The sequence below is a fragment of the Heterocephalus glaber genome, unplaced genomic scaffold, assembly GCF_053883595.1.
Source record: "Heterocephalus glaber isolate CG9 unplaced genomic scaffold, H.glaber_assembly_v1.0 deba00000546, whole genome shotgun sequence".
Taxonomy (NCBI): Eukaryota; Metazoa; Chordata; class Mammalia; order Rodentia; family Bathyergidae; genus Heterocephalus; species Heterocephalus glaber.
In genome coordinates this window covers 17,700,675-17,714,454 of record NW_028258147.1, presented here as the reverse complement: position 1 = coordinate 17,714,454, position 13,780 = coordinate 17,700,675, and the positions used below count along the sequence as shown (strand labels likewise).

Sequence of the window (13,780 nt, the reverse complement as noted above, 5' to 3'; positions counted from 1 at the left end):
ATTGAGCAGTTTAAAAACACAGCTGTAATATTTATAGGAGTTCTAGGGCACAAATTTGCATATCATAAAAGATTCTTTCATATTATATATCCTTTTCCTCCAATGCATATTTTTGTACATTCGGATTGGATTTTACAGAAATGGAACACTGCAGTAAACTGAGAATAATTTTTGTCATTGATACCCCTTTTTGTTTATGGAAGGAGGATAATTCCACCCTAACTAGACACTACTATAGCAATCATTACTATACAACTTATGGAAAAAGCCCTCTTTATGGCCTTTCTACTCTGCCAGCATATACTGTATTTAATCATGAATCAGTGTCCTCTGGATGATACAAATATCAAGAGTAATAAACTTTTATGTTGGTGATTTTTTTTTTTTTTGCCGGAAGGTGCAAAATATCTAGAGTAACACCAGGACTCTCTATATAAAATGACCAGAAAATGACGCAATTAAACCAATCATTTCTGCCAAGTTAATGAACATGCCAACTGATGAATGAAAAGTCCATCTGCAGCAATCAGTACTGTCTGAAATGAATACATCAGCTGTGCTCAGTTCATTGTGGGGGCTGAATGTAGAAGTGGCCTAGATACTGCTGACATTTGCTTTCACACAAAGAAGACTATGATTTTGTTTACACGGCAGCAAATGGGGTTGCCAGTGACTCTGCATAAGAAAATCCTTTGTATCCACCATTTTTTAGATATGTTATTAAGGTAAAACAAGCCATTTCCCTCCCTCAGACCTAAGTCTGGGAGACAGAGCTATTCAACACTGGAGTTTACTGATAATGCAATAGGGTCAGGGCAAACATGGGACTTGTCCATCATGGCAGTTGCATATGAGCAGAACTAGTAGATAAGTAATCAACTCTAATTAACTTCTAAATACTTAAGCCTAAGCACATCTATATTCTAAACTTACTTTAAAAATACTAAAATATAACAATCTTGGAGTTTTGTCAAATATATCTTTGTAAATCCCTTAGCAGCTCTTCTTGAGAACTACAAATAACAGGTGCACAATTAATCCTTAGGTGAGTCATAGAATGTCAGAGCTAAGTCCCATCAACCCCCCAGAATATTCTAGGCCAAGATTTTCCTGAAGTATGAACTCTTTTAGCCATCTCACACATAGTATCTGCTCAGCATGCATACTTCCCAAGCTAAGTAATTCACTGCCTTCTGGCATGGCTGTTCAAATGTGGGAAAGTTTTAATTTATTGAGTGATGGAAAAAATAAAACACTTGTAAGACTGAACAACAGTTACTCCATCTTTGTAATAGGGCTCCAACTTTCTGCTTCTGTTACGGATCACCAAGTAGACATCAAGTTCCAGGGATGTGCTTGTTGTTGTGCCAGGAAGGTCTGTTGTGTGCGTAGTGTTCTGTCATGCTTGCCCAACTCCATATCTGAATATGTTATCTTAAGGACAATCTGTAAAAGGTCTGTTTTATCTCTCTCCTCCGCTTTTGTATTTCTGCTTGCCAACTTCCCCTGAGACCCCCTCTAAAAACAGCTTCGGACTCTGAGCAGTTGCCTCTCTAAGCTACTTTGCTTTGGGAGTGCCGTCTGGCCAGACTAATAAAGGTCTGTTTTACTTTCCAACTTGTCTGGTGGGTTCCTTCCCAGGTGTTCTTCGCTGCAGTCAGCTCCTTGGAGCATTTGGTAAGGCCCTCGGTCTTACACACTAACAGAATTTAAAAAGCCACAAGCACAGAATTATAGCATTTTGAGATGGACACCACTTTGGTAATGAATGTATTATTCATGCTCTATTATTATAATTATTCTGTTGAATATACCAATGATTCTCTTGGTTCATTCTCTCTTACTTTACTCCTTGACTGACCAACACTGTAGGTTAAATTCATCTCTCCTTCTAGTCCATGCTTGAAATGTGTTGCTGAGATGCATGAATAAAATTCAGACTGATGCTCATTGGTTACCCTTTAATGGTCAGAGAAAGTCCATGAAGTTGCATAGCAATCATTCTAACCCCTAAACAATTCCTTCTCCCTCTCTTTGGGATGACTTCCAGGCCTCTCTGAAATACTTCAACATTTTCTCCCTATCCTCATTCACAGCGCCTCATCTTGTTTCACATTTTAATGAGAAAAGACATGTAATCAGAAAAGAAATGCCTCAGCAATATATCCGTACTCATGAGCTGTCCTTGTACTACTTGATGAAGACCCAAATATCCACTTGTACTTTAATCCCATACTCTTCCTTGAGGAAATTATTTGGTGATTTTTTTTTCTTTTTTCTCACTTATCATCATTTACTCCCTCTTCACTTGATCATTACCATATTTATATTGTTACTTCTCACAGTTTAAAATAACCCTCTCTTGATCTCTTTCCCTGCTTCTGCTGCTATCTCATTTTTGCCATTCCTTTTGGAACAAAACTCCTTGAAAAACTTGTCAACAGGATCTATCTCAATGTGTTCCCCTTCCATACTCTCTTCCAACCACTTTAGTTACACTTTTAACTATGATATTACAGAGACTTTTATTAAAGTAACATTGTTAAGTATGTCTCTGCTTCATTTTCAATCACCTTTCAGTAGCATTTGATAAGATTGCTTTCTCCTTCTTTCAAACATGTTGTTTACTTAAAGTAGCTTTTCTCCAAAGACAGCCAGGCAAGTACACGTCACCTCCCCCAGCCCCAACATTGAGAACTAGCATCTAATCCTTCATTCCCATACTGGACTAGATTGTCTTTGCTTTGAGCAACTGAATGTAGTTGAAATAACACTTTAAGTTCTAGAAGAAGACTAGAAATTCCTGTCTCTTGGAGCCCTCTGCTGCCTAAGAAGTCACATGGAAATGGCATGTGGATGTAGAAGCCTTTTATTCTTTCAGTCCCGTCTAGCCTTTGAAAGACTCCAGATTTAACCAAGCTCTGACTGCAGCTGAATGACAGATATCAGGTAAGAACCAACTTGCTGAGCCCAGTCAGTTCACACAACCATTATACATAATAAGTTGTTAGTTTAAGATACAAATCTTTGGACAAGACGCACACTGAGTGACTGTAGCGCGCGTGCTGATGAGGAAGACGGAAGTTCTTTTGCCAGAGGCGGTGCCAGAGCCCAGAAGGGCTCGGAATTGCGGAAGTTTTATGAAGAGGGTCCCACGGCTGGTGGAGTGCGGTTTTGTTTCGCGAATTCCGTTACGGAGGTGGTCGCTTGCGGTATGAGAGACACCAGTCTCCGGAGGTTTGCGGCGGCTACACTGGAAGCGATTCGACGTCGTTGCTGTTGGTTCTCCTCGCCCCTCATTCGTCCCCAGAGAACCGCCTGGGATTTCCGCCATGGCATCCACTGGGTCCAACCTCCAGAAAGCAATAGATCTTGCTAACAAAGCAGCACAAGAAGACAAAGCTGGGAATTATGAGGAAGCCCTTCAACTCTGTCAACATGCTGTACAGTATTTTCTTCATGTAGTTAAATATGAAGCACAGGGTGATAAAGCCAAGCAAAGCATCAGGGCAAAGTGTACAGAATATCTTGATAAAGCAGAAAAACTAAAGGAGTATCTGAAGAAAAGAGAGAAAACCCCACAGAAGCCAGTGAAAGAGGGACAGCCAAGTCCAGCTGATGAGAAAGGGAATGACAGTGATGGGGAAGGAGAATTTGATGATCCTGAAAAAAAGAAACTACAGAATCAACTTCAAGGTGCCATCGTTATTGAGCGACCAAATGTGAAATGGAGCGACGTTGCTGGTCTTGAAGGAGCCAAAGAAGCACTTAAAGAGGCTGTGATTTTGCCCGTTAAATTTCCCCATCTTTTTACAGGCAAGAGGACACCTTGGAGAGGAATCCTATTATTTGGGCCGCCTGGAACAGGAAAATCCTATTTAGCCAAAGCTGTAGCAACAGAAGCAAACAACTCAACATTTTTTTCAATATCTTCCTCTGATCTTGTTTCTAAGTGGCTAGGTGAAAGTGAAAAACTGGTTAAGAATTTATTTCAGCTTGCCAGGGAGAACAAGCCTTCCATTATCTTCACTGATGAAATTGACTCTCTTTGTGGTTCAAGAAGTGAAAATGAAAGTGAAGCTGCACGTAGAATTAAAACAGAGTTTCTTGTGCAAATGCAATGGGTTGGTGTGGACAATGATGGAATTTTGGTTCTGGGAGCTACAAACATACCCTGGGTTCTGGATTCTGCCATTAAGCGGAGATTTGAGAAACGAATCTACATTCCTTTGCCAGAAGCCCATGCCTGAGCACCAATGTTTAAATTGCACTTGGGAACCACTCAGAACAGTCTAACAGAAAGCAGACTTCCGAGAACTTGGGAATAAAACTGATGGTTATTCAGGGGCAGATATAAGTATTATTGTTTGTGATGCGCTTATGCAGCCTGTTAGAAAAGTGCAATCAGCTACTCATTTCAAAAGGGTTCGTGGACCTTCCTGAGCTGACCCCAACAACATCGTAGATGATCTGCTGACACCCTGCTCTCCGGGGGACCCTGGTGCCATTGAAATGACATGGATGGATGTCCTTGGAGATAAACTTTTGGAGCCAGTTGTTTCCATGTCGGATATGTTGCGGTCACTGTCTAACACAAAACCCACAGTCAATGAACACAACTTGTTGAAATTAAAGAAGTTTACAGAAGATTTTGGCCAAGAATGCTAAACCAAAGACAGCAAGGAAGATGTTTACTATATGTATTCCTGCTTTCACCGATATTTATGCCTTTCTTGAGTGGCAATGAGATCATTTCCAGTAAAACTCTTTTACCACAGAGAAAATACGTCTCTCTCCAGAGTTCCTCTAAGTTTTGTATTGTACTTTTCCTCTGTCACCTATTAAATACTTCCAAAAACAAAAATTATAAAATAGTGGGTTATAAGGAAATGAGCAATATGTGAATGGCATAAAAAATAGATATTACCCACTAAAAAGAGTATTGAACATTGATTGACCTACAAATACTTAAGAGTTTTTATGAGTGGTAGTCTTTGCAGAGTCTTTATCTTTTTTTTTTAATAAAATTAAATAGCTTTATATTTTGAAAGCATTTTCATAAACATTCTTAACATTGTAAAAATTATTTTCTTTATTAAAAAATTAAAAATGGAAGAATCTTTACTCTCAGGGATGGGCAATAAAACAACAAAGAACACTGCTGTGATTGGTTTAGAAATTGAATTGTGTTATAGCCAGTGCTCTTACTGATTTTTAATAGGTTGATTTTTTTTTCTATTTAGTAATTTCTTTAAAGCCAGCAAGTTTTCATATTTAACTGAACGAACTTTCCACTGTGCAGTCTCAAGAGAATGACTTACTATATTAGGCATTGTCTTTACCTTGAAGAAGAAAATTGTCCATATCAGTGTCTTTTTGTAAAGATTGACAAAAACAGGTGGTAAATAAGTATGAATTTTTAAAAACAGTCATGAAATACTGTAATGGGAACCTTTGATAATAAGAAAATGGTATCACTTTGGATTATGGGAAGTTTCCTGTGTGTCATGTGGGGTATGTGTGTACATATATATATATATATATATATATATATATACATACACATATATAATTTGTTTTTAATATAGGATAGCAAGGGTCTTTTTCCTTTTAAGTTCAGGGAGGTTTGTCCTGGTCACATATATGTTATAACTGTAATACTTTATGAAGCTTTAGAAATCAAGTGTCTCATTAAACAATAAAATATAAACATGACATTATGTTATTTTAAGTTCTTCAAATCTGAGGATGTGTGTTACACACTTGAGCATCAACACTAAATTGTGCCTTGTACATTTGCATTGGCTAAACATGCAAAAGATTAAGTTAGCTAGAATGAGATGAAGTTCTTAATTACTATAAAATTCTACCTTGCAAATGGTATCCAGTAACTCACATTTTAAAGTATATTTGCACATTTTACATGTATGCTATATGGTTGCCTTTGGATTTTCTGTACAGATTGTTTCTGTTGATATTAAATGGAAATCATAGGCTTGAAATATATGTGAAGTAAATTGGTATAACCTACTATTGCTAAAAAAAGATTTTAAAAAAAGATACAAATCTTTGGGTTGGTTATTATACGGCAATGAATAATTGGATCAGCCACATTTGCCAGACATAAAAACATGTCCACAAAGAAAGGAAATTAACTGATCAAGAATTCCAGTCTACTGTATTTGAGATCCATTATCATGTTTTTATCAAGACCAGACCTCTCAATGGGCTCATGTGGCAGGAATGTTAGGGCAGATCATGCCTGTGAGATCTAGCACTCAGCAGATGGCAGCTTTTGACTTGAAGACTTCCCAACAGACTTGCTGAACCTTCTTTAAACTGGATCCACTCCACCTTTCCCCTCATCACTTCACTTGTGATCAGACTTGCATTGCAATCTGTCAACTGTCCTGCTTTGTGTGGCTTTTTCCCCAATTTTCTCTTATGGGGATTTCCTCTACTACAGTGTTTGCATATTTAATTGTGTACAGTGTTCTTCCAAGGCAAAGAAGAGGACCATGGATTAACTCTCCACACTTGCTTGGTTCTTCCCTAGCCTTTGTCAATACTTTCTTTCAGTCTGTTTTATTATCATGTTCCTTTATCTCCCCAAAATTAGTGCTGACAACACCAAAGACTCAGACTTCTTTTTTCCATCTTTAATCATTTTCTTGGAGACTTCAATCTTGTGGCTGTATATACCTATATACCATGTATATGTTGAAAACTTCTCTCTCTCTCTCTCTCTCTCTCTCCCTCTCTCTCTCTCCATGGAGAAAAAAACCACTTACATAAATACCAACCTGAAGTCATCTCTGAAATCCAAATTCAATATCTCACTCAAATGTTTTATATGAATCTTTCAAATTATACATTTTCAAAATGGTGCTAGTATTTCTCCGCAACTTCATTTTTCTCACAGTCCATCTCAGTCAATGGCAGTCCCTTCTTTCTAGTTGCTTCTAGTGATCATTCTCTTCTTGCTTTTTAATCTTGCCACACCTCATCTTATTTTTAAAACAGCTGCTGGAGTAATCCTATTATAAATGTCAGAACTTCTTGTTCTCCAACCTTAATCCTCCATCTATTAAAAAAGGGGCCTTACTCAGAGCAAAAATTAAAGTCCTTATAATAATGTATACAACCCAGAATGATGCCTGGGTCCCAAGAAAATCTCCAACCCCTTTCTTCTTTGCTCACTCTGTATCAATCTGTATCAATCTCACTGATTTCCTTGATGTGTCCAAGCCTGTACAAATTGCCTCACCTTTAGTGGCCTTTGCATTGGTCCTCTCTTTATAAAGTTCTTCCTCCTAATATCAAGTCCTCACTTCTCTCCTGTTTTAGTACAAATGTCAACACCTCAACTAGACCTTCTCTGGTCACCCTCTACAATTCCCTAGCATACTTCATATTTCCCATTCCTACTTTTTCTCCTTAGCACTTATTATTATTTAATACAATGCAAATTTTATTTACTTATATTTTGAATTTTTTTGTGTCCTTCTGTTATAATGCACACTCAATAAACAGATTTTTGGTCTGTTTCATTCCATGCTGTTTTTCAGTACCTAGCACACTGTCACATAGAAGATGTTCAACAGAAGATTTTCATTAAATGAACCTGTAATTTTTCTAAAATAAAATTAAAAGTATGTGAGCCTAATTTTACAATCTGGTACATATAAAATGCTCAGAGATATATTTTCTTCCTGAATAATAATAATAAAAAATATATGAGCCAGTTTCCTTGCAGTACACCAGAGACACAAAGTTCTGCAATTGCATCAAGCATAACATTTGGTTAGTGGATGGTAATTGCCACAAACCTTTGTGAATCTTTTCAAAATAATGGGATATTCTTTGACCTTCATGTGCAATTTCTGTTTGTTTTCACTAATCAATTACACTTCCTATCATTTTACTGCTAATAATAGTAGAAGATAATTAAAGTGAAATTGAAAGGAAAATTCCCTTATTTCTTGGAAGAAAAATGTACCTCTCACTAAATTCATTTGTAGTGAAATTCATTTATTCAGGCAGAATATATGCACTTTAAGAAAGGAAGAAATGATAAGCCTCAAAATTTTGAACTGTTTCTTCTTCCAACCCTTTTGAATGGTGAAAGCACAACTTTAGTCACTCAAGCCCTATAGTTTTTGGTGTCAAAAATTTTTCTCATTTTTCTCTTTCCTCTTGATATATATTTAAAACAGCCTAATGCACAAGGAACTTACCAGGTCTTCACAAGGGGAGGAGGCTATGCATTCCATTTACTGTATTCTGGGATATTTTTAGCAGATTTAAAGAACAGTTTTTGACAATAGCAAAATAGGGCTCTTTGAGAACTAGTTATTTAAACCCCTGCTGAATGTATCCTTACAAAAATTAGAGTTTTATTAATTAGATAGCCTGAGGAGAGAATTAAATCTTGAGTCACCACCCTGTGAGCCAAAATAAGTTGTAATCTTCAAACTTAGCCTTGTAATTAGAGGGTCCCAGTAAGAGACAGAGCAGTCACTGTTTATATAAGAACCTGGCTGGCAGCATGTGCTAGCGAGCAAAATCTGCAGCAGCTAGTCCAGAAAGACAAAGAAAAAACTGGAGTCACTGAAAATGTGTGTGCCTAACTTCAAGCTCCAAAAAACCAGAGCAATGTGTTACAATTTACCCTCTCGAAAAACTCTGACATTGTCTTCCCATTTTACACGAAGCTGGTGTCATTACCTGCATAAAGGTTAAAAAGGGAAAGTTCAATAACCCCACCAATTTCTGAAAGTAAAAAGGTAGGGATGAGAAATCAATAGAATTCTTTCCCAAGCCTCAGCAGGCAATATTTTTATCTGATTAATATGGACTGAAGCTCTCGTGAATTTTATGCAACTTAAAAAAAAAAAAACCCTCTAAAATAAAGTGCCATGTTGTATCTTTAATAAATGAGAATGCTTACTTTTCAAATATATGACATTTTTCAATTCATTTGCATTTTAAAGGTCTAAGGAATTTTAATCACTGATCAGCTTTAACCCACGTTTCCTGCATGCGTGCATAAGTGTACACCCTCGACTTTGCCATCCTCATAAAAATTCTCTCTTAAGCTCTTACTTTCATGTGTTTTTAAAATGGCTCAGCTCCCCCGCAGCTCTCATCAGCCTGCGTTCCCAAGTGTTCCCTCTGCTTGGAAGATGAAAGGCCCTCTTCGCCTCAGCCGGGCTGTATTTCCTCTTTCACACTGATGGAAAATAACTTAAAGATGCAAAAGTAGCTAAGTACCACTGGCTGACCTTGAGCTGGTGTGCTGTATTAGCTCCTAGGGGCTCTTTCAGCTCTCATGTGGTTTTCATTCCCAATGAAAAAGGCATCTAATATTCAAATTTCTTTTATTAAAATAAATTCTACTGGTTCATATAACATAAGATATATAAATTAAAAAATGACGTATTTGACCTGCTAATTTCTTAGAAGTATCTAAAATGCATGGAAAGCAGTTAACTTGAAGGCATATAATCAAGAAGGCCAAGAAATGGATATAGTAAGGATGAATACTGGACAGGAAATCTGATCAATCCCTTCTACACATCATGCTGTAGCTTCATCTGAACTGCTTCATGCACTTTTTGCCATTTTACCTTCGGCAAGAGAGGGTTGTTTTCAAAAAGCTTTGCAGTCTTACTCATCATTTTATCTCCAAAATTATTGTCACATAATGTAAATGACCTCCTCCTTCCCTTAAAAATTCAGTGCATAATAAATACAAGGTATCTTTTGAAATTTAAAAGCATAAATACCAGCCAGGTACCAGCACATGCCTGTGATCCCAGCATTCTGGTGGGCTAAAGCAGGAGGAGCTCAAGCTCTAATCCAACCTGGGGAATTTGGGGACTTAATAAAATCCCACCTCAAAATAAGAAAAGGGCTGGGCATGTAGCTCAGTGCAGAGGTTGTGGGTTTAATCCCCAGAACAGAAAAGGAAAACAAAAAGATAGAAATGCAGATCAAATAAAAGGAATTTCAAAGGTACATAGCACATTTCTATATCTCATTTGTTTATTAAGTAGTGTTGAAAATGTATACAGTAATTTAAAAAGGATTAATATGATCTTGAAAATATGTTAAAGGAAACAAGAATATATTTGTCCTCATTTCTGAGATTATTGTAGATAATTATTGTAGATAATCCCATTATTGTAGATAGGTAGGTTAATTAAATATTTTGTAGGCAGTTAGACAGGACCAGCCAGAGAGGAGCCACCATGGAGGACAATCAAGACACATCCACTGAAGGGCAACACCCCCTAAGGATGAACAGCAGTGATTGATATTCTAAATAGGTATCAATCACCAGGGTGGGGGGCCAAGGTCTTAAGCCACCCTTTCCAGGAAAGATCCCTGCCCCACCCTTACTGAAAATCCTAGTACACTTGCTGTGTGACTTGCTTCCTCATTAGATCCCCATTTAATTAAGATTACTTAAGTAACTGTAGTTGCAATCTTACTAGTTGACTATAGTTTTGTCCCACTTGAACCCGCCTCACCTCATGGCTTTGTCCCATAAAACACCTTTGAGAAGCAGAGTCGGTGGGCAATCCATTTTCCCATTCCCCTTCTGTCTCTCTTAGACAGAAGCTATATTTCTCTCAATAAATTTTTCTTACTCCTGACCTCCGTTGTTCCTAGAATTCATTCTTCAATTTTAGACAACACGAATTTGCACTTCGGATACCTAGCAGGTTTGGGAGTTACATCTTTTCCTCCTATATTACCACCACCTACTAGCTATATGACATTGTCCACATCACAATTTCTATAAATCTTAATTTTCTTCACCTGTAAAATGTGGATGAGTTCCTTTGTAAAACTGTTGAATACCAAATATGATAATGTAGTTGAAAGTATACTGAGCATAAATTGATGTTTACATATCAACTGTGATATCAATACTTCAGACCACTGAAATATAGAATATCAGGATGGATGACTCAATGTGACTCTGATGTTTCTTGAATTCAGTATCTGAAATTTCCATTTACCAAATTTACAATTTGTATTCTGTGAGAAATATACTCACTTTATGACACTGAGTATTGATCTCTGCCATGAGTACTTTAGAACAACTACCTTTCTTAGGATGTGGGGCTAGATGGGAAGGTGGGTATGATGGTTAATTTTATTCATCAGTGTTACTGGCCAGAGGTTTTCCAGATTAAATATTATTTCTCAGTGTGTCTGAGAGAGTGTTCCTCGATAAGATTAGCATTTGAGTGAGCAGGCCCAGTAAAGCCTACTGCCCTGCTCAATGAGGTAGGTACCATCCAATCTTTGAGGGCCCGCACAGAAAACAAAGGTGAGAATGAGTAAACTGGTTGCTTCCAGCCTGACTACTTGAACTGAGACATCTCATCATCTTTTTTTGGCCCTCAGATTGGGAGTTACTCTTTGCTCTCCTGGTTTTCAGGACCTCAGGGCACTGATTGCATTGTATCATTGGATTTCTTGGCCTCCGGCTTGCAGGTAGTAGATAATAGGACTTCTGAGCCTTCATAACCACATAAGCCAGTTAATTCCTCATAATAGATATTCCTCATAAAAAATAAAGAACCCTGACTACTAATTCTATGGAGAAAAGTGAGGGTCTTTCCTCCTTTCTGAAAAATTTCTGATGATATTAAAGCCCTAAAAAATCCTTGCCACCTCCCTGACATTAACACCTTACCAAACAAGTACCTCAGTTTCAGAGATGAGGCAGATCTGTTAGAATCTGGATGGTCAAATGTGCTGCCAAAAATCATGGCTTCTGGAAGAGATGCAACACACTGGTAGGTTTTTCTTTAAAGATTACTCTAAAAGTATATACTATCAAGTGGTAAAAAAGAGAAGCCTAGAGCTTAATGGCTTCAGTTATTGACCTCCATGGTAGTCCATACAAACTGCCAGAAGGGTCTTTAGGAGTCTAGTTTTATAAAAGAATAACAAACATCCAAATAAAAATAGAGCTACTATAAACTACATGCTGATTTTCCAGAGAGAGAGAGAAAGAGTCGAATGATGCCCGATATAACTTCTGTCCTCAAAACCCTTTAGTGCATTGCTTCTCAATCTTGGCCAATACTAGAACCATCTGGGAAGCTTTCAAAAGTCTTGGTACTTAGGTCACATTCCAGAACAACTAAATTGGGGTCTCTGGAGGTGGAACCCAGGGCTTAAGTATTTTTAAAGTTCCTCAGATGATTCCAATGGCAACCAACATCGAAACCATTACTATAAGAGCTTTTCATTCATACTGGAGTCAAATCTATGCCCCTTAAAGTAGAATTTAAATCCTGTCACACCTTGCCCCTATCAAGTTTCAGTCCCAGTTCCACTCCCAAAGGCCTCACCTCACCAGTTCTTTCTGTTCTTTTTTTAATTTAAATTTTTAAAACTAACTTTATTATCAAACACACACACACATACAAAAATTAAAACCATTCAAAGAAGAACAATGCAAGTGAAAAAAACCCTACAATAATATTCAAATACAGTAGAACTCAACCAAAACAAAACTGAAAAGCACTTAAACATTTTTCCATATACCTTAAAAAAAACATCTCAAGCACCAACAAGACACCAGAGGATGTGATTTGTTTCAGAAAGATTCCCAAAACCAACATTGAACAAATAGTGGTCTGGAAAAAACTCCAGTTAGCTAGCAGACTCCACATAAGCCAAGCTTCTCCCTAATTTAAATTTTGATGCAGTCATATGACACGCAATGGAAACACAATCCAAGAAATATGTTATTAGGCCATTTCATCCGTGTGTATCCTTAATTACACTTTCAGTTTCTCACACCAGAGAAACTATTCGGTATTTACACATGTATGTCCTATATATTTCACTTAAGAGTGTGGCCTCAATATGCATCCATTTAGCTATAAATGTCTCTAGTTTCTCATTCTTTATGGATAAGTAGTACTCCATTTTATAAAAAAACCCCACATCTTCTTTACTCAGTTTCTAGTTGATGGGCACTTGGGCTGTTTCCAAACTTTTGCTATTACGAACTGTGCCGCTATAAACATGGGTGCACATATATCACTGTGGTATGATTCTTTTAATTCTTTTGGGAAGATACCCACCGGGGGGCTAGCTGGGTCAAATAGGACCTCTAAGCCTAGTTCTCTGAGGTATCTCCATACTGATTTCCACAGTGGTTGCACCAGTCTGCACTCCCACCAACAATGGAGAAGGGTTCCTTTCTCTCCACACCCCAGCCAGTATTTGTTATTGGTTGATTTTGTGATAGCAGCCATCCTTTCTGGGGTGAGGTGAAATCTCAGTGTTGTTTTCATCTGCGTCTCTTGAATAACCAGTGATGTTGAACATTTTTTCATATGTTTATTTGCTGCTTTTACTTCTTTGTCTGAGAAATGTCTGTTCATTTCAGATGCCCATTTTTGAATTGGGTCTTTGAATTTGAGAGGTCTGATTTTTTTCAGTTCTTTATATATTCTAGATATCAGACCTTTGTCTGAGGTACAGCTGCTAAAAATGTTTTCCCACATTGTAGGTTGTCTGTTAGCTCTGTTGGTGGTTTCTCTTGCAGTGCAGAAGCTTTTTAATCAGATGAGATCCCAGTTGTTGATTCTTTCTGCTAGTTCCCGTGCTATTGAGGTTTTCATCATAAAGTCTTTTTCTATGCCAATGTCTTCAAGAATTCTACCTAACTTATCTTCCACCCAGTTTAGTGTTTCTGTTTTAATATTTAGATCTTTAATCCACTTTGATCTTAGATTAGTGC

The 13,780-nt window shown here is 37.5% G+C and overlaps 1 protein-coding gene and 1 pseudogene across 2 annotated transcripts in view; one reads left to right on the top strand and one right to left on the bottom strand.

The window, feature by feature from the left end:
* Cttnbp2 (cortactin binding protein 2) overlaps positions 1-13,780 on the bottom strand; it is a 454,755-nt gene that overhangs the window by 348,553 nt on the left and 92,422 nt on the right. The window lies entirely within an intron of this gene.
* LOC101708753 (vacuolar protein sorting-associated protein 4B pseudogene) lies at positions 2,286-5,033 on the top strand (annotated as a pseudogene). The gene has a single exon (XR_015448727.1). The product of XR_015448727.1 is annotated as a vacuolar protein sorting-associated protein 4B pseudogene (transcript).